The sequence below is a fragment of the Argopecten irradians genome, chromosome 11 (assembly GCF_041381155.1).
Source record: "Argopecten irradians isolate NY chromosome 11, Ai_NY, whole genome shotgun sequence".
Taxonomy (NCBI): Eukaryota; Metazoa; Mollusca; class Bivalvia; order Pectinida; family Pectinidae; genus Argopecten; species Argopecten irradians.
Window position 1 is genome coordinate 39,890,312 of NC_091144.1, and position 17,217 is coordinate 39,907,528.

The following is a 17,217-nucleotide window of genomic DNA, read 5'->3' on the forward strand; positions in this document are numbered from 1 at the left end:
TGTCCTTTCAATCTGATTACGTTTAAAATTCGTTTAGGGATCGTGTTGTACAAGCTTTGAATGTAGCAAGGTGTGATCTCCGTCCAAATCCTCTGAATCTCGGAGAACAAGTCATTTGCCGATTTCACAGCTGCTACTCGAGACTGAAGTTTTCTTTTTATTAATAACCAAAGATTTTCAATTATGTTTAAATCTGGTGATTGAGCGGGCCAACTCATTCCATTAATTCCGTTCTGGGCGATGTAGTCTTGGGTGGACCTCGCACGGTGAACTGGGGCATTGTCGTCTTGGAAAAAAATAGCCACCAGTAGGAAAATGTCTGGCAAGAACTGGCCAAAGATTTTCCTCCAAAACCTCCTGATATTTTGCAGCATTAATATTTCCTTCCACTCGAGCTAATGTCCCCACACCGTTCCAACAAATAGCACCCCCAAATCATAACCTCGAGTTTGTTTTGGGTATTACGCGGCTGCACAAGATCCGGTCGCCATCCTTCACCCCGCTTTCTCCATATATAAACTCTGTGGTCCTGTCCAATAACTATTTTGCTTTCATCCGAGAAAATAACTCGCTTCCAATTATATATTGTCCATCTCCGCTTTTCTCTACACCAAGCAAGTCTCTTAGTTCGGTTACTCTGCTTCACGACAAGTTTCTTCCTAGAAACACACCTGGTATACCCATGTTGGCTCAGATGTCGCTGAAGTGTTCTTTTAGAAGTCGAAACATTACTTTGCTCATTGTATTTAATGGTAACATCAGTAAGGGAATCCCTCCTATTGTTTTTAACAATCCTCTCCAAAGAACGATAATCCCGCAAATTCACTAACTTTGGTCGTCCGCTACTCGGCCTGTTTTCCACTGAACCACATGTACAAAATTTGTTAACAATGTCAATAACTGTGGACTTGTGGTATTTTTAACATCATACCTATCTTTCGTCGTGAATATCCACTCCTAAACATCCCTACGATCATATTTTTAACGCCCATTGATAGTTCTTTTCCTTTTCGGCCCATCTTGGCAATACACGTCCACGGGAAAAACAGAAAGCAGACGACAACAAAAAATTGTGTGACGTAACATGACGTCATACGCAAACCTAAAAATGACGCACGTCATCATCAGTGACGTTTACAATGAATGCCAAGGCCATTTTCAGCGATGTTATTTACACGACGTTAACACGCCGCCATTGTGACCGAATACTTTTGGCACGGCACTGTAAGTTATCGCCTCGGGCATTTGTACAAGAACAATGGAAGATGAAATAAATTAACTGCTAAGGCTAGATCAATCCCTCCGCCTCGATACAGGCAAACATGTCTACATTTTTTACAATAATATAAATGTTTCTATTCTCGGTCAAGGACGAATGTGATTAGTTTTTGTATTTTTTTCTGGAAAAAACATTAACACTTAAATTAACATGATATTCATATTTTAGCAAATGAAGCAGGTTAGTATATTACTTACATATCATAATTCCGTCATGCCACACTTGGGAGCGAACAAATCGTTCACAAATTTTGTCAAATACAAGTTCCACCTATTTCCCGTCCAAACGTGTAGAATATTATTTTTGAGGTACAGTCCAAAGGTGTTCCGAATACATAATATAGAGTATAAAATTAAAAAATTTGACGTATACAAAATTCCGTATTGCTGAGTTGAATTTTTTAGTAGTTATGCACATATGTTTTGTTTATTTAGATTAGTTATAAGTGATCTGAAAATCCTTTTTATTAAATTTAAAAGAAACTTAAACAAATTTAAGGCTTTCTTTCCCTACTCATTCTACACATTGATTACTGTGAAGTTATCTCCCCTGACAAACACAACCCAGTATAAGAGCAGACAGACAGACAAGTAGGTATGATGCTTCTTGGTGGAAATGTTTATTTATCTTTCTTGTGCTCAAAATATACCTCCAATCTTGGTCACACGGAATGAGTCAAATCTTTATCTACATCTAATTGTTGATTATATGCCATGTTTTCTAATGGTTTTCAAGAAAAAGAAATTGGAATTATAACATCCAGTTGTATAATATATAGGCCTAACTGTTAGCTGCTCTGACCTAGTTCATTATCACAGCTTAGCTTTAAACGCACAGTTACAAATGTAGGTCTCTGTCCTGTCCTTATCATTAGTACACACGTTTTAATACTATACAATACTAACCTGATATACATGTAACCTGCGAGGACCAATGCAAGGGTCAAGGAATATATATACTTGTAATATTTATTACATGCATGAGTATATGTCTACAGTTTTTGAACAATTAATTCATGAACAATATATGACCTGATTAATTTGTACAGCTCAATCAGTAGAGCATCTGGCCTAAATCTATTCTCTTTCGAAGTCTCAGGTTCGAGTCCCAGTCTGGAAGCGCTCCATTAATTCTTTAAAGATGCTCCACCGCTGACAAATGGTATTTTTTCAATATCGAAAACAGGAGCAGACGATATAGTGTTTTTCTTCAGTTACATAAGTTACTTACTTAACACCATTACCACCATTGAAAAGTTTGAGCTTTTAATTTTACTGAAAGTTAAAAATATGAAAAATGATTAATTGCATCCCGAAAAAAATCTGTGTCACTATATCCTATATGGAATAAAGTACTGCACATGCACCAAAAGCGAAATAAATTATTTATATTATTTTTTTTGTGTTAATAAGATATATCTATACACGATTAAACACCAATTATTGCTCAAATGATGAATATCATTTATGCTCTGTCAGCGGTGGAGCATCTTTAACTGTCCTATTAGCTGTTACAAAATTGCTTATTAGCTGAGCTATAGTGTAAATTTATTTGGACATGCAATTATGTTATAGGTCAAATATGTCTATAATGACCACCCAAGGGACCACAGTGAAATGGTCTTTATAGCCAGGTGGTCTTTATACACAAGTGAAATTTTGTTGAAATTGACCACTTGTAGCCTTAGAATAATTACTGTTCCTTAAGCAGGTGGTATATATACAGAGGTGGTCCCTAAGGCAGGTTTTACTGTATTTAGATCATGTATTTGTTGTTCTGCAGAGTTGCAATTTTGATGACCTGACCAGTGCGTCTAATCATGCCGTCCGAACAAGGCCTGGTCAGTCTGGACGATGTCCGCAGAGCAAGAGAAGTTCTGACCAGTAGCTCTCTTGGAGTGTGTCGGACACCACTAATAAAGACTGATGCTGAAATGTTCCCAGGCCTGGAAAATATTGAGGTGTACCTGAAACTGGAAAACATGCAGACGACAGGTACTGTATCTATTACGCTCATGCATTTATAGTAGGACGACTGGTTTACACGTTGTCAGTATGATGTGACCGGATTGGGTGTGTTGCTTGGTGTCTGCGGCAAAATGTTTCAGGAATATAGCACTATAAAGAGGACGACAGTTCCACTATACAAGAAGACACAACATGACCATACTGCAGTCTCCCAAAACTTGCACCTAGCTCAAGATTCACATATGCTATACACCGCATACATGGGAGGCCGTCCTTATATGACTGTTAATAATTTAATAGGACATTAATTAATCAAACAAACAAACAAACAAAGCCTTTATAGTAAAGGAATATAGTAAATCATGGATATTTTTTTAGTTGGCGGGACCAGGCAAAATATTCGACTTATCAGGTTTGACTCAACCATGTTTCTTAGCGTCTTCAGAAACTAATTTGTAGCATTCATATGATGTATTTGATTCATTGTAGCGTGTTCAACACATTTTGTGAGTTTTACTGTACATGTATGTTAAAATATTAATTTTTGCAATTCAAATTTGAGTGGATATTTAAACATAATGCTAATAATTAATTTTAACGTTTTGTTGCTTGCTTCATATCCAATTATCATACTGCAAAACTATATCTGTGATTTTGATTGGTTAGTTTGGCAGGATTGATGAAGCTATATTACCTGTCACAAGCAGGTTATATGATTAACCAATTCAGTGCAAGGGAGATAACTCTTTATGATTGTCAAGGAAAATAAGCATAGCTTCCAGTGGTAAGATCGCCTCGCTGTCACACTCGTTTTCTGAGGACTGATTTTAATTGGTTTTATTTATAAAGAAAATAGGTTTAGTAGCATGACAAATTTGTTATTTAGGGTGAAGACCAGAACAATCAATGAATCTGGTTCATTATTATTTCTTGGGAAATCGTTTATTAACCAACTTAAACTACATGTACAACACTTACAGCATGGCGGTGTCCATCAGATCCGGAATTAATAATGAAAGCTATATCATTTCAAAGACAGGTATCGTAGTAGTCACCCTCAATATTTCAGGGTTTACTATCACTGTCATTATATCCACCCATAGCAAAACTAATGGCTCTATGTGCGACAACACATGAGCCAGTAGTTTGGTCCTTTGATATACATCAATATAATTGAATAACAGTTCATGATCACCTGCATAATTATTAAATAAATGTGATTGTCATATACAGAAATTAAACATAAATCTATCATCAATTTAAAACATTTTCTTATTTATAGGTTCTTTTAAGATTCGAGGAGTTGCCAGTCAAATGGCTTATATTCCAGAGGATGTGAAGAGAGGAGAGAAGAAACTGATAACAATGTCAGCAGGGAATTATGGGAAGGCCTTCGCTTTTGCTCTAAACAAACTTGGCCTCCCTGGGCTCTGTCTCATGCCGTTGACAGCACCTTCAAGTCGCGTACAACTGATAAAGGTTTGAAGTGTTTGTGTTTCTAGAATTGGAAATGATGATTTAAGATAATCAATATTAAATAATAGTCTCATCTTAATCAATATAATCTTTAGGCACTGAGAAACAAAACATCAGTTGGTGATAAGTCCATCATGAATTTCTACAGAAGATAAGCTGCATCTACAGTGGAAATTCAAGATGGAGTTCATCTATAGTTAAGATGGACTTCATCTTCAATAGAAGTTATGGATGAGCTTTATCTACAGTAGAAATTCAAGATGGTGTTCACATAGCTGATATATTGCTTCCTTTTGCCTGAATATGGCTAAGTTGGTGGAATTTTTTCTACAAAGAGACATACTATTGATTTTATTATTGAATCCCTTCCTCTGGAAGACAACTGTTTGGTAATATTTTAACAATGTTCTTTACATTAGGTAGGGAACATAGAGGGTAGAAGTCCAATATGATAGCTAGAGGCAACAAATACTGACTTTTGTATTTCCATTAAATGAAAATCCGGAGAACATTGCAATATTTCTCTAGTCCATGGTAAGATCTGCCCAACTGTGATTTATCTGACACTCTCTTGTTTCCATGGTAACCTTTCCCAACCTGTGATTTATCTGTGTCTCTTTTGTTTCCATGGTAACCTTTCCCAACCTGTGCTTTATCTGTCCCTCTCTTGTTTCCATGGTAACCTCTCCCCATCTGTGATTTATCTGTCTCTCTCTTGTTTCAACGGTAAGATCTGCCCACCTGTGATTTAAAATAAATGTCCCTCTCTTGTTTCCATGGGAAGATTATGTCCACCTTTGATTTATCTGTCCCTCTCTTGTTTATATGGTGACCTCTCCCCACTTGTGATTTATCTGTGTCTTTCTTGTTTCCATGGTATCCTCTCCCCATCTGTGATTTATCTGTACCTCCCTCTTTTCCATGGTAATTTCTCCCCATCTTAAATCACATTCTTGTTTCCATGACAACCTCTTCCCATCTGTAATTCCCTCCCTTGTTCCCATGGCGATCTCTCCCTATATATGATTCCCTCCCTTGTTTCCATGGCAACATATCCCCATATATAATTCACTCCCTAAAATTTTTATATGGCAACCTCTCCCCATCTATAATTCCCTTCCTTGTTTCCATGGCAACATCTCCCCATCTATATTTCCCTCCCTTGTTTCCATGGTAACCTTTCCCCCCATGTGATTCCTCCATTCTTTCCACAGCAACCTCCACCATCTATGATTCCCTCCCTTGATTCCATGGTAACCTCTCCCCACCTGTGATTTATCTATTCCAGAGCTATGGTGTTGAGATAGAACAGCTCCCCACCAGCGATTTACTGTCAACAGTGGATAAATATGTAGCAGAAAGAGGCTACACATTCCTGCATTCCTTTGATGAACACTACCTCATAGCTGGTTATGGCAGGTATATGTAGTGACCACAACTAGTAATGGACACTGACCACATCTCATCAAAAGCTACAAATGAAAACTATTGATTTACATTGAACAACCAGTCACCATAGATACTAACCATAGAACCTGGTCTCTAATCACCATAGAGTTACCATAGAACCTGGTCACTAATCACCATAGAGAGTTACCATAGAACCTGGTCACTAATCACCATAGAGAGTTACCATAGAACTTGGTCACTAATCACCATAGAGTTACCATAGAACCTGGTCACTAATCACCATAGAGAGTTACCATAGAACCTGGTCACTAATCACCATAGAGAGTTACCATAGAACCTGGTCACTAATCACCATAGAGAGTTACCATAGAACTTGGTCACTAATCACCATAGAGTTACCATAGAACCTGGTCACTAATCACCATAGAGAGTTACCATAGAACCTGGTCACTAATCACCATAGAGAGTTACCATAGAACTTGGTCACTAATCACCATAGAGAGTTACCATAGAACCTGGTCACTAATCACCATAGAGTTACCATAGAACCTGGTCACTAATCACCATAGAGAGTTACCATAGAACCTGGTCACTAATCACCATAGAGAGTTACCATAGAACCTGGTCACTAATCACCATAGAGAGTTACCATAGAACCTGGTCACTAATCACCATAGAGAGTTACCATAGAACCTGGTCACTAATCACCATAGAGTTACCATAGAACCTGGTCACTAATCACCATAGAGTTACCATAGAACCTGGTCACTAATCACCATAGAGAGTTACCATAGAACCTGGTCACTAATCACCATAGAGTTACCATAGAACCTGGTCACTAATCACCATATAGAGTTACCATAGAACCTGGTCACTAATCACCATAGAGAGTTACCATAGAACCTGGTCACTAATCACCATAGAGAGTTACCATAGAACCTGGTCACTAATCACCATAGAGAGTTACCATAGAACCTGGTCACTAATCACCATAGAGAGTTACCATAGAACCTGGTCACTAATCACCATAGAGTTACCATAGAACCTGGTCACTAATCACCATAGAGAGTTACCATAGAACCTGGTCACTAATCACCATAGAGAGTTACCATAGAACCTGGTCACTAATCACCATATAGAGTTACCATAGAACCTGGTCACTAATCACCATAGAGAGTTACCATAGAACCTGGTCACTAATCACCATAGAGAGTTACCATAGAACCTGGTCACTAATCACCATAGAGAGTTACCATAGAACCTGGTCACTAATCACCATAGAGAGTTACCATAGAACCTGGTCACTAATCACCATAGAGTTACCATAGAACCTGGTCACTAATCACCATAGAGAGTTACCATAGAACCTGGTCACTAATCACCAATAGAGAGTTACCATAGAGAACCTGGTCACTAATCACCATAGAGAGTTACCATAGAACCTGGTCACTAATCACCATAGAGAGTTACCATAGAACCTGGTCACTAATCACCATAGAGAGTTACCATAGAACCTGGTCACTAATCACCATAGAGAGTTACCATAGAACCTGGTCACTAATCACCATAGAGAGTTACCATAGAACCTGGTCACTAATCACCATAGAGAGTTACCATAGAACTGGTCACTAATCACCATAGAGAGTTACCATAGAACCTGGTCACTAATCACCATAGAGAGTTACCATAGACCTTGGTCACTAATCACCATAGAGAGTTACCATAGAACCTGGTCACTAATCACCATAGAGAGTTACCATAGAACTGGTCACTAATCACCATAGAGAGTTACATAGAACCTGGTCACTAATCACCATAGAGAGTTACCATAGAACCTGGTCACTAATCACCATAGAGAGTTACCATAGAACCTGGTCACTAATCACCATAGAGAGTTACCATAGAACCTGGTCACTAATCACAATCACCATAGAAGAGTAATACCATAGAGTAACTTGGTCACTAATCACCATAGAGTACTACCATAGAACCTGGTCACTAATCACCATAGAGAGTTACCATAGAACCTGGTCACTAATCACCATAGAGAGTTAACCATAGAACCTGGTCACTAATCACCATAGAGTTACCATAGAACCTGGTCACTAATCACCATAGAGAGTTACCATAGAACCTGGTCACTAATCACCATAGAGAGTTACCATAGAACCTGGTCACTAATCACCATAGAGTTACCATAGAACCTGGTCACTAATCACCATTAGAGTTACCATAGAACCTGGTCACTAATCACCATAGAGTTACCATAGAACCTGGTCACTAATCACCATAGAGTTACCATAGAACCTGGTCACTAATCACCATAGAGTTACCATAGAACCTGGTCACTAATCACCATGAGAGTTACCATAGAACCTGGTCACTAATCACCATTGAGTTACCATAGAACCTGGTCACTAATCACCATAGAGAGTTACCATAGAACCTGGTCACTAATCACCATAGAGTTACCATAGAACCTGGTCACTAATCACCATAGAGAGTTACCATAGAACCTGGTCACTAATCACCATAGAGAGTTACCATAGAACCTGGTCACTAATCACCATGAGAGTTACCATAGAACCTGGTCACTAATCACCATAGAGTTACCATAGAACCTGGTCACTAATCACCATAGAGAGTTACCATAGAACCTGGTCACTAATCACCATAGAGAGTTACCATAGAACCTGGTCACTAATCACCATAGAGAGTTACCATAGAACCTGGTCACTAATCACCATAGAGAGTATACCATAGAACCTGGTCACTAATCACCATAGAGAGTTACCATAGAACCTGGTCACTAATCACCATAGAGAGTTACCATAGAACCTGGTCACTAATCACCATAGAGAGTTACCATAGAAACCTGGTCACTAATCACCATAGAGAGTTACCATAGAACCTGGTCACTAATCACCATAGAGAGTTACCATAGAACCTGGTCACTAATCACCATAGAGAGTTACCATAGAACCTGGTCACTAATCACCATAGAGAGTTACCATAGAACCTTGGTCACTAATCACCATAGAGAGTTACCATAGAACCTGGTCACTAATCACCATAGAGAGTTACCATAGAACCTGGTCACTAATCACCATAGAGAGTTACCATAGAACCTGGTCACTAATCACCATAGAGAGTTACCATAGAACCTGGTCACTAATCACCATAGAGAGTTACCATAGAACCTGGTCACTAATCACCATAGAGAGTTACCATAGAACCTGGTCACTAATCACCATAGAGAGTTACCATAGAACCTGGTCACTAATCACCATAGAGAGTTTACCATATAGAACCTGGTCACTAATCACCATAGAGAGTTACCATAGAACCTGGTCACTAATCACCATAGAGTTACCATAGAACCTGGTCACTAATCACCATAGAGAGTTACCATAGAACCTGGTCACTAATCACCATAGAGAGTTACCATAGAACTTGGTCACTAATCACCATAGAGAGTTACCATAGAACCTGGTCACTAATCACCATAGAGAGTTACCATAGAACCTGGTCACTAATCACCATAGAGAGTTTACCATAGAACCTGGTCACTAATCATAGTGAATAGAACCATAGAGAGTTACCATAGAACCTGGTCACTAATCACCATAGAGAGTTAACCATAGAACCTTGGTCACTAATCACCATAGAGAGTTACCATAGAACCTGGTCACTAATAACCATAGAGAGTTACCATAGAACCTGGTCACTAATCACCATAGAGAGTTACCATAGAACCTGGTCACTAATCACCATTAGAGTTACCATAGAACCTGGTCACTAATCACCATAGAGAGTTACCATAGAACCTGGTCACTAATCACCATAGAGAGTTACCATAGAACCTGGTCACTAATCACCATAGGAGTTACCATGGTCACTAATCACCATAGAGTTACCATAAACCTGGTCACTAGAGTCACCATAGAGAGTTACCATAGAACCTGTCACCCTAATCGACCATAACAGTTAGCCATAGAACCTGGTCACTAATCAACCATAGAAAGTTAACCGTAGAACCTGGTCACTAATCACCATAACCAGAGAGTTACCCCATAGAACCTGTCACTAAATCACCAAAGGAGAGTTACCAGTTAGAACCTGGTCACTAATCACTCGATAGATGAGTTACCATAAGAACCTTGGTCACTAATCACCATAGAGAGTTACCATAGAACCTGGTCACTAATCACCAATAGAGAGTTACCATAGAACCTGGTCACTAATCACCATAGAGAGTTACCATAGAACCTGGTCACTAATCACCATAGAGAGTTTACCATAGAACTTGGTCACAATATCTACCTGGTCACTACATCACCACTCTAGATAGTTACTCACCATTAGAGAGTCACATAAGTCAACCATAAAAACCATAGAACATGGTCACTAATCACCATAGAGAGTTACCATAGAACCTGGTCACTAGCGAGTTACCATCACCAGAGAGTGAATTTTACAATAGAACCTGGATACACTAATCACCATAGAGAGTTACCATAGAACCTACTTCACAAATCACCATAGAGAGTCTACCTATCAAGAACCGTGGTCACTAATCACCATAGAGAGTTACCATAGAACCTGGTCACTAATCACCATAGAGAGTTACCATAGAAACCTGGTCACTAATCACCATAGAGAGTTACCATAGAAAAAACCTGTGTCACTAATCAAACCATAGAGAGGTTACCATAGAATGCCTGGTCACTAATTCACCATCTGAGAGTTACTCATAGAACCTGGTCACTAATCACCATAGAGAGTTTACCATAGAACCTGGTCACTAATCACCATAGAGTTTACCATAGAACCTGGTTACTAATATAGAGACCTGTCACTAATGTCACCATAGAGAGTTGTACCATAGAATTGGTCACTAATCACCATAGAGAGTTACCATAGAACTTGGTCACTAATCACCATAGAGAGTGACCATAGAACCTGGTCACTAATCAGAACGATAGAGATGAGAACCTGGTGTTAACCATAGAGAGTTAACCATAGAACCTGGTCACTAATCACCATAGAGTTACCATAGAACCTGGTCATCTAATCACCATAGAGAGTTACCATAGAACCTGGTCATCTAATCACCATAGAGGTCTTACCATAGACCTGGATAGTTACCATAGAGATTTACATAGAACCTGGTCACTAATCATCCATAGAGTGTTACCATAGAAACCTGGTCACTAATCACCTCACACCATAGAGAGGTTACCATAGAAACCCTGGTCACTAATCACTAATCATAGAGAGTTACCATAGAACTTGGTCACTAATCACCATAGAGAGTTCCCATAGAACCTGGTCACTTAATCACCCATGACTAGAGTTTACCATAGTAGAACCTGGTCACTAATCACCATAGATAGTTACCATAGAACCTTGTCACTAATTTCACCATAGAGAGTTACCATAGAACTTGGTCACTGCTAATCACCATAGAGAGTTACCATAGAAACTGGTCACTAATCACCATAGAGAGTTACCATAGAACATGGTCACTAATAACCATCATTATAGAGTTACCATAGTAACCTTGTCACTAATGCACCATTGAGAGTTACCATAGAAAACCTGGTCATTAATCACCATAGAGGGAGGAGTTACCATAGAACCTGTGGTCACATAGAGAGTTAATCCACCATAGAGAGTTACCATAGAACTCTGGTCACTAATCAACATAGAGAGTTACCATAGAACTCTCGGTCACTAATCACCCTCGAGAGTTAAATAGAACCTTAGTAGAGTTGGAATCACAATAGAGAGCCATGTGAGTACCTGGTTCAGCCGTCCCCTAATCATGCCATTAGAGCCGTCCCCGGGTGTCATCCATAGAATCCAACGTCTTGTTCAAAAACTTAGAGTCTGAAACTTCATGCTGAAAAGAGTTACCATAGAACCTTGGGTCACTAAGGTCACAGGGGATCAATAGGCCAAGAGTTACCATAAGACCTGGCCACTGAAATCACCTATTGGGCCTTCATGCTAGAGAGGAACTATCATAGATGACCTTGGTCACTAAATCACTATGTCAAGGAGTTATCTTAAAACAACTTCTAGTAACCTGGTCCTGATATTAGGACATGTGACATGCTGGGGATGAAGGCTACAAAGTTTGTATAAATGAATGACCTTGACCTTCATTCCAAGGTCAAGGGGTCATATCGGCGTAAAATCTTGTAAACAACTTCTTAATTACCGATAGGCAAAGGGGTCCCTAAAGTGCTGGCATGATAAAAATTCTTATTCACTCTTTTGTTAAGTATAACCATGCATGAGTTTGAGCCCCGATTTGACAGCTTGTTAGCTTACCCAATGCTCAAAGAATGCTAGTGTTTTTTATCCGCCTTCGTAATTGACGATTTGAAATACCCATTTTCAGGTTTATGAAGGTAACTTGTCACATGTCACATCAAAATAGTATCAGACCAGCCACTCCACGGCTGTTTATTTTTTTTGATTTCGATTGATATTGGATATAGAATTTCACCACAACACTTCGTTACTAAGTTAAATTATTGTAAAACAACTTGTCTTTCGCGGCTACTTAATTTTTTGCAATTTCTATTTCAAAACACATTTGTTTGGATATTAAAATTTGACCAGATTGAAAAAAATTAACTAAAATTTCTTATCAATATAAATGATGTAGATATCCATTCGTGGAGATAAATTTTCGCAAATTTACTCAGATTGCGTAATTTGCAAAAGTATATCGCACGCGAAAGAAAGTTGGTTTAAAGTTATTAATAAATTGTCTTCATGATACTCATGGTTTTGAATTATCGTAATCCTTGCTGGGGAAATCTCTTACATAAATTCCTTTTGTTTACTACAATGTTTCTGTTGGTATAGTGCATCCCTGAGATTCTAGAGGACCGGAATTAAACCTGATATTTGTGATCGTTGTGCTGCGGAGGCGGTGGGGCTTGTATCTGGAGTAGCCGCCACCTTCAAACTGTCTGGTCTTTCCAACTGTAAAGGTGTACGCTGTGGAACCAGAAGGATGTAAGTTCAAAAGTTCAAAGGTTACAAGTCAATCAAGAATGTAAGTTTATAGGTTAGAGGTCAAAGGAGAATGTAAGTTCAAAGGTTATAAGTCAAGGGAATATTTGACGTCAAAGGTTATGAGTTAAAGTAGAATGTAAGTTCAAAGATAGTCAGTGTAATGTAAATGTAATTTTAAGTCTTCTGTTCGGGCACCATTCCATCCCTTTACAATTCAGTTAGGCAAAAGCATCTTCATAACTATTCCGAATTTGCATATTACAGAGTTATCTGCACTTGCAGGTAGGTATTGATTGTGACGTCATGTGTTTGCGAGCGTAACTGTCATACGTTTTCGGAGAAAAACGACGTGAATTTGCGCTTACAAAATAATGACTTAACAATCGATACCTAGCCGCAAGGGAGCTAACACTCTGTAATATGTGAAGACAGAAATAGGCCATATTAGATAAATAGTACACCAAAATCCCAGCATTGTAAAAAATTTGTGGAGGATGTTGTGTTGGTTACGGACAATGAGTTAGTAGATACCATGGCAATGTTCTATAAACGTGGATTAGTGGTAGAACCATCCGGATGTGCTGCCATGGCCGCTCTCGTCAACGGCCGCATTCCTGATGTAGCTGGGAAAAAGGTTGTGGTTTTCGTAACTGGAGGCAACGTTACCCCAGAGGAGATGTTCTCTCACCTAAAGTAATGCAAAACATCTTGTAGATTTTAACAATGTAATTTTAATTAATTGATGTCTGTGATTAATTAAAGACGGATCCCCGCATATTTAATTTTCTTTACTCAATTTTCGTCTTCCACAATTTGTGTTTTTCCTCAGTTCCGTAAATTATGGGCTATGGGTTCAATATCACTCTGATCTTTTGATACATCAGCAATACTGTCAACAAACCTATTTTACCGCAGTCAAATTTTAGGGCAAATGCAAAAAAATAGAAAATAAGGATTTATTAGTACCAATAATTTGATGGTGTGATACCTGAAATAATTCCTATAAATACCTAAAAATGTACCCTTTTTAGCAAATTTAAGCGCAGTTCATGAGTTAGTGCTTCAAAGACATCGCAAAAAAAATTCTAAATTAATACACGTACTGTAAATCACTTATATTTCGGGAGTACTTAATTTCGTGAACTCGCCTTTTACAACTTATTAGTAAATACATAGTTTTGCGTCGTTAACAGGTCGACGTTCATTCACGATTAGTAACTACTGCTGAAATAAGTATGTTTATACATGTACATGTCATGTTCAACGATTTGGTTTAAAATTTAGTATCAACACAAATGTCATAAGTGATGTAATCAAGGAAAAATTGAGTGTAAATATGCGGGAATCCATCAAATAAACTAAAATTATTTTTATCCTGTATTTTCAAATTCTAAGAAATACCATGATTTTACTGAAGGGACTGAGCAGAATACTGTGTGAATGTAATACATGTGTAAATGTATACTGATGTAAGGTTGAAATGACTGCATGGATGTTGTCTATCGTATGAAATATACTTTTTCACATTGAAATTCATTTATGTATTGATATTTGATTGAATTGTGTAATACTTTTTCACATGGATATTAAATCCATCAATTTACTTCATGTACTACAAACCAATTTTTTTTGACGCTACTTAATTTTGTGATTTTCATTTCAAATTACGTTTTTTACCCTCATTGGTGTCCTTTACAGACAAGTTTTACCACCATAAAATAGACATGCTTTATGCAATTAAATGTTGATGTAATGGTTCTGGTTCTGTGTGATGTTAACTGTTTTAAATACCATATACTGGGTAGATAGTTTACAGGAGGTCACAAGCGGATTTTTTTTTAAGTTTCAATGAAAAAAAATAATATTGAAAACTTTATGAAATTGCTATGCAAATACATTGCATGTTTGTGCAACTGGGTAAAAGTTGTTTGTAATGTTGCATTTTTACAGCAATTGCAAAGAAAATATCAACATAGTTAAGAGTAGACATGAACGGGCATTAAAAAGTAGAATTTCAATATGTGTATGTTAATGATTTTTGAAAGATGTAATTATTACTTTAGTAATAAATTTATAGAATTATTTCTATAACATTTAAACTCTTCCATTAATCCCTTCAGTTCATAATGTTTATTATTATAACACATAAGTATTATGGTTACATTTATTGTGTTGTAATGTACTACAAACTCACAAAATATATTTCTTTGTATCTAATACTGACAGTGAATTTTACATCTTAATACATTCCTCATGCCTTAACATATGACAGTAACATGCTTTTCAAAATAACAATAAAATCATGGAATAGTGACTGTCTGTTGTTTTGATCAAAAACGACCGTTTCCAGCTAAGTTGTTGTCCCAGCATATTATCACAAGCCCTCCACCTCTGGGTTGCGAGTTGGAATCCTATGTGAGGAAGTTGCCAGCTACTGACCGCTGATCAGCTTTTTTCCTCCGGGTACTCTGGTTTGCCGCCACCATCAAACCTGGCACGCCCTTAAATGACCTTTGCTGATAATAGGAAGTTAATTTTGTTAATTGTAAAAGTAATGTGCTTTACAGGTAGTCTATGTAAATTTTCTTTTCTGAAGGAAAGGGGCCCCACCATTGACATCCCTTGAGGGATTCTAGAGCAAAAATTTCTTATACAATTCTGATTTGGTACATTGCCAAGGATGGTTTGAAAGGGCCAAATATTGGTTACAACCATTGTTCAAACTTATGGACATTACAAAAAAAGATTTTTGAAAAAGAAGGATTTCCCCTATTGGGTATATACGGTCTTGAAGCTCCGTACAGGAGTACAGAACAGTATTGAATCAAAATTTTAGTTCTGTGTAAATGAAACACATTTTTAACAATGTATACCAAAGGTGATCACATTGGTATTATGAACAGTTTATTATAATCAATTGTATACATTAAGTTTAAGGATATTAAGATAAATAGTACATTTACCAAAAAAGTATTTGTATTTCACATTGTTACAGATTTCTCATGCTCCTAGGACAATGAAAAGTTCCAAAAAACTTAATACAACTAAATGAAACAGACATGTTAATCTGTAGCTGCAGTTTGAATCAGTTTATTTCAAAGATTTGTTAATTTCCAAAATCCAAATTAGTTCAGGGGTGGAATTGATACATGTTATATAAACCACATTTACAAAGGATAAAGGAGCCCACACCATTTTACAGGACAGCTACAATAAAGGAATTCACACAAAAATATACAGCATAAGTAAGAAACCCCACTTCGATGTTAACCTTTTCAGTACTATGGTTTACAATGTAAACATGAAAATAAAACACATCATACAGGATACTAGGGGTAGGATTTACCTCTAAGAAACCTATGTGCCCAGGAAAGGAAATGGTCAGACAAATTTCTGGAGAAGTCAAGGATATGTATGTTTTTTATTAACCCCTGGATTTTAATGGTCACCATCCAAATTTTTACATGAGGAATTTCAAAAGGACAAATTTACATTTGACTAGTAGGAGAAAAGGATTTATGGGTCTATTTCAAATTGGGCCCCACCCCTTTTGCATAATGTTTATAGCACAAATTTTATTTTCTGTTTATAAGTATTAATGTATAAACATTGGAAATTCTCCACTAAACTTATTAGCGGATCATCATGTAGATACCATATTTACCTTAGATGGGCAAGTCACTGCCCTCAGGGTGTAGAGCCAAAATTTTCACAGACTGTTCCCCTTACCTCCAGGATGATGTGACTCACACATTTCACCAAATCATGGTTTCACAAAAAGGACCATGAACTCTAGCTACAAATAATTTTTTTTTGACGCTATCCTTAATAAATTACCAAACTCCTATTTCAGAGCCTAAATCAAAAAGAAAATTTTTCATGTTCAAATGTAAAATTTTCTATTCCCAGTTCAAAAATGGATTGGATGTTTTTGGTACAAAGCCTATTTGGTTACAACCATGCAATAAACAATGTTTATATACATTTAAAGGAAATGTTAACAGGCCAATTAAGGATAAACGGACACATTGATTGGTACAGGGAATGAGA

General features: G+C 37.5%; 1 protein-coding gene and 1 pseudogene across 1 annotated transcript in view; one reads left to right on the forward strand and one right to left on the reverse strand.

Moving 5' to 3' along the window:
- Window positions 1-1,623, reverse strand: part of LOC138335551 (uncharacterized) — a 22,100-nt gene extending 20,477 nt beyond the window's left edge. Inside the window, exon 1 of the mRNA XM_069284691.1 lies at window positions 1,477-1,623. The gene's annotated coding sequence lies outside the window, so the exon portion shown is untranslated. The remainder of the gene's footprint in view (window positions 1-1,476) is intronic.
- The window catches only part of LOC138334633 (L-threonine dehydratase biosynthetic IlvA-like), a 16,842-nt pseudogene extending 1,657 nt beyond the window's left edge, over window positions 1-15,185 (forward strand).
- Window positions 15,186-17,217: the final 2,032 nt, after the last annotated feature.